Below are 10,610 nucleotides of genomic sequence, written 5' to 3' on the forward strand. Positions count from 1 at the left end.
CACCCCTATAACTGTACTATGGTGTAGTAGTTTGTATAGAACTATTACAGTGCCAGCAACTTGGGTTCAATTCCACTGCTGTCTGTAAGGAGTTTGTATGTTCTCTCTGTGACCATATGGGTTTCCTTCCACAACCCAAAGACATGTGGGTTAATAGGTTAATTGGTTGTATGGGAGGTAATTGGACAGTGTGGGCTTCTTGGGCTGGAAAGGCTTATTATCATCCTCTATCTCTAAACAAAAATTTGAAATAAAAAAAAATGATTTCTGAATAATCATCTCTTTGAGCCTGAACTTTTCCCTCCATCTGTGGGCTTGTTCAGCATCCAGCATCCCTCAAAACAAACTCTGGCCAATTGTTGATTGTCCCTTTGCATTGCGCTATTGGGAATTGTTGCAATGTTGCATGCCTTGTTTTTGTTGTATACAATAATTACGATACATAAATGCTACTTGAAATGGACTGATATTTAGCTTTACAATCCACATGGCTCTTTTTTCCCTGTTTCTATCAACTTTGGATTCAATGTTTCACAGAAAAATATTTCTTTTGTTACTTTGTATAGTCATTCAAGTAAATTGGTCAGATAATTAATTGTAAATTAGTTGTCCCGCAGGTATTGTTCCTTCTGCAGAAAAGTAGATTGAAAGCCCACAGAAAAAGAATACTCTGAGGTGCAGCAAAATGATCTTTCCTTGAATTTACTGAGATTTCTATGAAATATCCATTATCTCCATTAAATATTCACAATACACAATGCTTTGGATGTAGAAATGTTTATTATGCTTTACTTTTACTTTTTTCTCAAGTAAGATCACTGTTGAATTCTCGGATTTTCTTGATTACATTTCAATATAATGAAACAGAGGGATCTAGGAGTGCCAGTGCATAGTCCACTGAAAGCAGGATGGTGAAGAAAGCATTTGGCATAATGGCCTTCATCAAACAGGGACTTGAGTGCAGGAGTTGGGAAGATACAGTGTGGTGTAGTTATGTAAGACCATGGTGACTCTGCATGCGGAGTACATTGCACAGTTTTAGTCACTGTTAGTGGAAATATATTATTAAACTAGAAAGAGTGCACAAAAGACTTATCAGGATGTTGCCTGGACTTAAGGACCTGAGTTACAGTAATCTGTGTAGGCTAGGACTTTATTTCTTGAAATGTAGGAGTTTGAAGGTGACCTAATAGAGGTATCTAAGATAACGAAGGCAATAGACAGAGAGAAGGTATATGATAATTTTTCCAGGAAAGGGATCAGGGTACGAGATTTAAAAGGGGCACCAGGGACAGTTTCTCCATGCAAAGCATGATATGTGTTTGGAATGAGCTGCTAGAAACAGTGGATGAGGTGGACATATTAGCAACATTTAAGATAAGTACATGGAATGGAGAGATTAAGAAGGTTCTGAGTCAATCATAGATAGTTGGGACCAGTTCACTGGGAAACACAGTCAGCATGGTCAGTTAGGCCAAAGGGCCTACTTTGGTGCTGTATGACTCTATGACTCTAATATTAACCAAAGATTTTCAGTGTAATTCAGGAAATTGCCCTTTATCTGAAATGCAGATTATGTAAGGAAGATGAACCTTGTTTTTCCTCTCTTCTCCTCTCCACTGCAAATGAACAATGGATGCTTGAGGTTGTCATTCAGTGAGCCATTTAATCATCAAATCCAGCTGGAATAATTTTCTAAGCTTCCCCTACATGAGTTCACAATCTATGAGGATTTTACACAATTGTATTTTAATTATGTCCCTGGAAAGGATGATTTGTGGCTTATTTTAGTGTAGTATTCTATGTGCCACTAATCCCTCCTCATCCTGTAAATCTTTTGATTCATCTATATTTAGTTCTGCCCTTTCCCCTTGTTGTTGTACTCTTGCTTTCTGGCTCTCTCCAACTCTAAGGCCACTAATTTTCATTTAGAAATTCATATAGCATTGAAGCAGGCCCTTTGGCCCAGAATTGATCCTCTGAGATCTTGACACCCAGGAACTTAAAGCTGCTCACACTTACCATCACTGATCCCTCAACGAGGACTGCTGTGCGTTCTCCCAGCTTCCCCCTCCTGAAGTCCACAATCAACTCCTTGGTCTTGCTAACATTCAGTGTGAAGTTGATGTTGTAACACCACTCAACCGGCTAATCTATCTCACACCTGTACACCTCTTCGTCGCCATCTGAGATCCTGGCAATAATAGTGGTGTCATCAGCAAGTTTATCGATGGTGTTTGAGCTGTATCTAGCCGTAGTCATGGGGATAGAGAGAGTAGAGTATTGGTCTAAGCATGTATCCTTGTGGTGTGACTATGTAGATTGCCAGTGGAGAGATGTTAATACTGATTTGCACTGACTGTGGTCTTCCAATGGGAATGTTAAGGATCCAGTTGCCAAAGGAAGTACAGAGGCCCAAATTTTTGAGTTTTTTGAGAGCATGATGGTGATGAATCTACTGAGATCAGTAGATAGCAGCCTGACATAGTTTTTTGCTGTTGTGCAAGTGAAGAGCCAGTGGGATTTCATCCTTTGACGACCTATTGTAGTGGTAGGCAAATTACAGCAGGTGCTGTCCTTGCTCAGGCAGGAATTAACTCTAGCCATGACCAACATCTTGAAGCACTTCATCACAGTAGACATGAGTGCTACTAGGCGATAGTTATTGAGGCAGCTCATCCTACTCTTCAGAATCAGAATGAGAATCAGAATCACTGACATACTTTGTAAAATTGGTTGCTTTGTAACAGCAGTAAATATAACACACAAAAGATACAAAAATATAAACAGTGCAAAAGAGGAATAGCAAGGTAACATTAATGGGTTCATGGACAATTCTGAAATTTGACGGCAGAGGGCAAGAAGCTGTTCCTAAAATGTTGCGTGTGGGCCTTCAGGTTCCTATTCCTCTTCCCAGATGGTAATAATAAGAAGAGGGCATGTTCCAGATGATAAGGGTCCTTAATGTTGAATGCCACCTTCGTGAAGCGCTGCCTTTTGAAGATATCCTTGATGGTGAGGTGGGTTGTGCCTGTGATGGAGTTGGCTGAGTCAATAATCCAGGCCTTTTGCAATCCTCCATTTTGGAGCTTCCATTCCGGAGAGTGATGCAACCAGTCGGAATCCTCTCCGTCATACATCTGAATGAATTTGCTAGAATCTTTGGTGGCATATCAAATCTCTTCAAGCTCCCAATGAAGTATAACTGCTGGCCTGCCTTCTTTGTGACTGCATCAATGTGTTGTGCCCAAGATAAGTCCTCTGAGATGTTGATGCCCAAGAAATTGAAGCTGCTTACCCTTTGAGCTGCAGAGTCTTCAATGAAGTCTACTATGCACTCTCCTGTTTTCCCCTTCCTGGAGTCCACAGTCAATTTTACTTGGGAACCACTATGTTTGACGCTCCTTTTGAAGCAGGTAGGAACCTCCAAATGCAGCAGTAAGGGGTCGAAGATGTCTTTAAACACTCCAGCCTGCTATATACACCATCAGAGCCTGATACCTTGCAAGTGTTTACCCTTTTGAAGGATGCTCTGAATTTGGCTACTGAGACAGAAATTATAGGCTTGTCAGATGCGGTGAGCACTTGTAAAAAACATTTATCTCATAGGAGAGGGAACACCGCTACTGTTTATGCTGTAAGTTTCTCCTTATAGGAAATAATGGCATACAAACCCTATCACAGCTGTGGTGCATCTGATTGTGTCTCTAATTTCATATGGAATTTCCTTTTCACTCTCATGATGGTCTTCTGTATGTCATACTGGACATCTTGCAAGGTTTTGGATTGCCAGTCTTAAATGCTACAGATTCACCTCTCAGCAAGCTGTAAATCTTCAGGTTCATCCAAAGCTTCTGCTTTGGGTAGACTTAGTACATTCTCAAATGTATGCATATTCAGACAGGTCTTGCTGAAGTCAGTGATGCAGTGCCATATTTATTCAGATGCAGAGATGAATCCATGAAAATAATCCCATCCACTGATTCACTGCTCTATCTCCCTACAATTCTATATCTCTCTGTCTCTCTCCATCTATCTCATCTTTATCATTCAAAGGTCTTAAAACAGCAGGATAGAAGCTGTCTTTGAGCCTGGTGGTCAGTGCTGTCAATCCTTTGTATCTTCCGCCCGATGGAAGGGCAGCAAAGAGAGAATGTCCAGGGTGAGAGGTGTCTTTGATTATGTTGCCTGTTTTCTCAATTTGGGGGAATTGCAGACAAATTCTATGGAGGGGTTTCTGTAATAGACTGCTATACTACCTGCACTTTCAACCCCTTACTCAGGTGTGGGATTGATCCACATCTGATACAATCTTAGACTCTAATTGAGGTAAATTCCTGGAATTACATGTATGTATGCAATAAACTCTACTTTTTTTTTAGATGTTTCAGGAGTGTGACATTAGAATCATAAAGAGTTGTACAAGTTCTGTTACAATACTTGTCTATTCCCATCCAACATGATTTTTATCGCTTTAATGTTTTAGTAATATTATCAATTAAGTATTTATTTAATAATTAATCCATCTTCTCACTAGTTAGAAATTTGATAGTTCTTCTATTGGATATTTATGAAATGAGTCTTATTCCAACAATCTGATTAATCCAATTGATTAACAAAAACTTGACTGTTGAACGAAACTGAAACATTAATTTTGTCTCTTTCTTAACACATCAAGTTTTTATTTGGAATTCCCAGCATTTAAAATATTTTGCTATTGAAAGCTTACTAACTCCATGGCATTTTATTTCCATTTCCCTCAACAACCACGCTGCAATATATCATGTCTGGAGGTTCTATGGTCTTGTTATTTGTGAGGAGAAGATCAGTAGCAGAGAACAATGGAACATAATTCACTGAAGATAGTAAACACTTTTCTATTCATGGTGGCTACTCCAATGAAGTATCATTGTACCTTTACAGTATAATCAATACAAAAAAAATTTAAAACATAATCAGTAATCTGAAGGAGTATTTCAGCATCAGTTCTGAGTGACCAATGAAGTTTTGTTTGGCGACCAAAAAATGAAAAATTCAGTTACTTACAAGGTCCAAAGCTCTGTGCATTAGTGAATGGGGCATATGTACTTAAAATCTTCCTTTCCACAGTCCACAATTGCAGAGTACCCAAAGAAACTGGTAAATCTGGGTTCAGGATCATATCGGGACGATGGGAAAGAGAGTACAGACTGGGCAAGTGAGGCGAGGTGCTGTATGCGAGGTGAGGATTGGCCTCAGAGTCAGGATGAGCTGATCAGCAGAGGGCTGGCTGACAGACAGTTGCCAAGGATCAGCAGGGGAGGGCACTGGTGAAGATGGGGCTGCTAGTTAGGGAAGAGGTTTAATGTTAGGGTTCTGATGGTGGTCACTGGGAAAACTTGATAAAGAACAGTGGTGGGAAGGGGTGATGTGTATTAGCAGTTCAAGGAACCTGATCAAAAACCTGGGACATGGTCACTGTTTATTTCTCTTCCGTGTGATATATGATTGGAATTTGATACTGAAACACCAACATTTTATAACAATCTAATTTCAATGTACATGTTTCCTAGTGTTCAAACTGTTTCTCTGTGTCCAGAATCTGTGGTTAATCTTGTATCTGTCTTCTAGTTCTTAAAAAATGTTAATAATTGTATGTTTCTGTGTTTCTCTGCTATTTAATAAGGCTTCATAATTTTAGACACTTCTAACCAGTAGCCCACTACCCTTAGAAGTTCCAATGACATTGACACTAGGTTCTTTTCCACATTTGTCTTTGTATTTCATTGTACCACACAGTTCTCTAATGGGGCTATGCTCTGTGATTCTCACTCACATAGAACAGAAACAGCAAGAGACATCACGAGAATAAGATTGATCCCAGGAGCTTGCATTAGGCTCTTGAACAAACGATGACAACTACACTCAACTTCACTTGCCCCATCGTTGAAATGTTTCCACAACCAATGATTTCACTTTCAAAGACTTATTATCCCATGTTCTTATTACTTATTGCTAATTATTTATATTTGCATTTCCAGTTTTTTGTCTTCTGCACGCATTGATCATTGATTCTTTTTATAATTGCTATTCTAGAGATTTGCTGAGTATGCCCATAGGAAAAATGAATCTCAGGGTTGCATACGGTGGCATATTTTTACTTTGATAATAAAATTTACTTTGTACTTTGTATGAAAGGGTTGATGTATGAGGAGCATATGATGGCTCTAGATCTGCACTTGCTGGATTTTAGAAGAATGAAAGGGGATTATTGAAACCTATCAAATATTGAAAGACCTAAATTGGATGTAGAGAGGATGATTCCTACAGTGGAGGAGTCTTGGGTCAGAGGGCACAGCCTTAGAATACGAGGGTATCTGTTTAGAAGAGAGATGAGGAAAAAAATTCTTTAGCCAGGGGTGGGAATCTCTGGAATTCATTGCCACAGATGGCAGTGGAGGCCAAGTTGTTGAGTATATTTAAAGTGGAGTTTGCTAGGTTCTTGATTAGTCAGGGTGTCAAAGATTACAGGGAGAATGGGGTTGAAAAGGACAATAAATCCGCCATGATGGAATAGCAGTGGAGACTCGATTGGCTAACTGGCCAATTCTGCTTGTAAAACTGGCCTTATGTCAATTTATCATACTAGGGAACTATTTAATAGTTTTATAACAAGTGGGATAGAAGCTGTCTGTGAACCAGGTGGTATGTTCTTTCAGACTTTTCTATCTTCTGCCCAGTGAGAGAGTGAAGGAGAGAGAATGTCTGGAGTGAGTGGGGCTTTTGATTTTGCTGGCTATTTTACCAGGGCAGTGAGAAGTATAGACAGCATCCATGGGGAGGAGGCCAGTTTCTGCAATGTGCTGAGTTGTGTCCATAACTCTCTGTAGTTTCTTGTGGTCATGGGCAGAACTGTTACTATAGATTTCTGTGGTGTAATGGTAAAGCTGTGAGCTTTTAGTGAAGTGGAGAATGAACAAGGCTGCTCTCTAAAATCCAAGGAAACATTTCTGCTCTTTGCATATCTTTTGTAATATTTTGCCATGTTGAAAATCATGGCAGAAAGTCTGTTAGTATGCACTTGGACAGGAACATGAAGTCCCATTATCCTCCTCCTCACCTTATATCGGTCAAAGATTGATGAAAAAAAATATTTGAAGTGCTGGGGAATTGAGTGTAACAGGAAACTGGAATAGAAGAGGATTTGAGTCCAGCATAAATCAGCCATGATCACATTGCATGGTAGGGAAGGTATGAGGGTTCATCTGGTGTACTCCTGATCCTGCATACTTCTGTTCAAGGACCGAACATAAGCCATCTTAAGTCATATACTGTATATTTGAGCCAACTTGTACTAAGACATCTGGCAAGGAAAATTGATGGTTAATTTGATGCATTGGCTCCCTTGTCATGGCTCTTTCAGTTAGGCCACATCGGCTGTTCGGCAGTTTCTCATATCTTGCACGTCTCACATCTTTTCAATTTGTAAACAAGGTGATATTTTGAAGTGGGGTCTGCACCATGATGTTGAATCAGAAGTGAGACTTCTACAGAAATCCAAGGCTGACAGCATCAATAATTGCTTTATACTTTGTGTTCTTTATATTTTTACATTGGGCTCATTCATTTTCAAATGTTTAATGGTGTAATATTTGATGATTAGCAATGATATGCACCATTTTTGTCCATTATATATCCTTCCAGAAGTGATGAAGTTCGTAGATGTGCAGGACAGGGACCAATTGGTTTGCACAACATATCCTGACTTGTTTCCACAGTTTCAATACAATTCTTCTGTTCATTGGGGACTCGGAATTTGTAAACATTTGAAACTTTAGCAAAGAACGTTGTTATGAGGTAGTCTCTTACCAGATGTCATACTGTTTGAAAAGGCTGAGTCAGACACAGATAGATTTCAGATGTTGTATCACAACAGATGTTGGCTCTACATTTCAGCAAGTAATCTATCACAGACAAATAGTTGTGTGTCACCTGTGCATAGCTGCATGTTACTATCTGTCTGTTCAAATATAGTTCTATGTATTTTCTGCATATGTAAGCCAACATTACAGGTAAAAAAATACTTGAACTCCAAATTCAGAGCCATAGACCTTCCTTTCACCTGGTTCAGCAGGGGATGACTCTGTCCGCTGTTGATAACTGAAGATATTATCAGCTCACATTGAGGGTTATTTGCTTATTTGTTAGAATGGAGATAAATTTTGACCAGATATTTACTTCTGGAGATTTCCCTTATTGTGTTATAGAGCTGGAAAGGATTTTTTTTTTGCAGATTTTTTTCTGTATAATTATGCTTCGCAGAGGACTTAGAGTTCAGTTCAGTTGTGTATGAGGTGTTTGCATTTTGGACCAGTAAAACCCTGGGGAACGTTCTAAAACAAAGGGACCCAGGAATCCAAATGCTCTGAAAGTGGCATTACAGGTAGATTAGGTGGTGAAGAAGATGTTTGGTATGCTAGCCTTCATCAGTTAGTGCATTGAGTTTAAGAATTGGGAAGTTGCTTTTGAACAAAACATTGATGAGGCATCACTGAGGTTTAGTCACTCTGCTATAGGAAAGATGTCATTAAATCGGAGAGAACAGAAAAGATTTTGAAGGATGTTGCTTGGGCTAAAGGATCTGAATTACAGGGGCAAGCTGGATAGGCCAGGACTTTTTTCCTTGGAGTGTAGAACTATGAGAAGTGACCTTATGTTGGTTGTCCATTGTATCCAACGATGATAGGAAACCTATGAGGGAGAGTTTTTAAAGAGGAAAGCATTTGTATTAAGGCAGTACGACTCTCAACTTCAGAAGTCCGGGTTCAGAACTGGGATTTTCCTTGGCTGCTGTGGATGCCCATGACTTCTGTGCCTTGCCATTCTCTTCATCTTCTACAAAACATTGCAGAACCACCTTCCTGGCCATTGGATCTCATTGTTAACGTCATCCACCCAGTCAGCTGGAGCCGACTTTGCATGTTAGGACAAGCATGACTCCAACTCATCAGGGTATGAGACAATTTGGCTACCCTCAGTTGGCTTAGACCACCAGTCAGAGCAGTGTGCTAGAGTGTAGCCACTGTCAAATGCAAACAGCTACTTGGAGCAACAGGTGAGTGCTAAGTGTCTAGTGGAGACCAAAGGTAAGTGAGTTTCCCCAGAATGGGCATGACAAGCTCCTTCAACAGAGGTGCTAACCCTCCCTGGACACCCCATTCTCCCTGGTGACCTTACAGAGGTGTCTAAAATCATATAGATTTGGTAAGTGCAAACAGTCCTTTCCCAGGCCTGTGGAACTAGAAGGCATTGAGATGACAGAGAAATGATTTGGATGTAAATATAGATAGCTGGATTAGCAGGTTTGTGGATGACACCAAGACTGGTGGATTTATAAATAATGTAAAGGACTAGCAAAAAAAAAGCAGGATATAGAGTAGTTACAGATATGGCAGAGATATGGCACATGGAATTTAATCTGGGTAAGTGTAGATAGGGGTGTTAAGAAAGCTTATGGGGTGTTAGCTTTCATAAGTCAAGGGACAGAGTTTAAGAGTTGTGAGGTAATGATGCAGCTCTATAAAACTCTGGTTAGGCCACACTTGGAGTACTGTGTCCAGTTCTAGTCACCTCACTATAGGAAGGATGTGGAAGCATTGGAAAGGGTACAGAGGAGATTTACCAGGATGCTGCCTGGTTTAGAGAGCATGCATTATGATCAGAGATTAAAGGAGCTAGGGCTTTACTCTTTGGAGAGAAGGGGGATGAAAGGAGACATGATAGAGGTATACAAAATATTAAGAGGACAGCCAGCGCCTCTTCCCCAGGGCACCACTGCTCAATAAAAGAGGACATGGCTTTAAGGTAAGGAGTGGCAAGTTCAAGGGGGATATTAGAGGAAGGTTTTTTACTCAGAGAGTGGTTAGTGTGTTGAGTGCACTGCCTGAGTCAGTGGTGGAGGCAGATACACTAGTGAAATTTAAGAGATGACTAGACAGGTATATGGAGGAATTTAAGGTGGGGGTTTATGGGAGGCAGGGTTTAAGGGTTGGCACAACATTGTGTGCTGAAGGGCCTGTACTGTGCTGTACTATTCTATGTTCTATGTTCTAAGTGTGAGGTGTTGCACTTTGGAAATTCAAATTAAAGGAGAAAGTATACAGTTAATGGTAGATCTCTTCATAGTGTTGAGTTCCCTAACCTTCTATATCATCCAAATCCACAGGTGGTGAAGGTATATTATATAACCATATAACAATTACAGCTCGGAAACAGGCCATCTTGGCCCTTCTCATCCATGCCGAACACTCTCACCTAGTCCCACTGACCTGCACTCAGCCCATAACCCTCCATTCCTTTCCTGTCCATATACCTATCCAATTTTTTTTTTAATGACAATATCGAACCTGCCTCTACCACTTCTACTGGAAGCTTGTTCCACACAGCTACCACTCTCTGAGTAAAGAAGTTCCCCCTCGTGTTACCCCTAAACTTTTGCCCCCTAACTCTCAACTCATGTCCTCTTGTTTGAATCTCCCCCCTACTCTCAATGGAAAAAGCCTCTCCACGTCAACTCTATCTATCCCCCTCATAATTTTAAATACCTCTATCAAGTCCCCCCTCAACCTTCT

The sequence above is a fragment of the Hypanus sabinus genome, chromosome 10 (genome assembly GCF_030144855.1).
Source record: "Hypanus sabinus isolate sHypSab1 chromosome 10, sHypSab1.hap1, whole genome shotgun sequence".
In the NCBI taxonomy this organism is placed as follows: domain Eukaryota; kingdom Metazoa; phylum Chordata; class Chondrichthyes; order Myliobatiformes; family Dasyatidae; genus Hypanus; species Hypanus sabinus.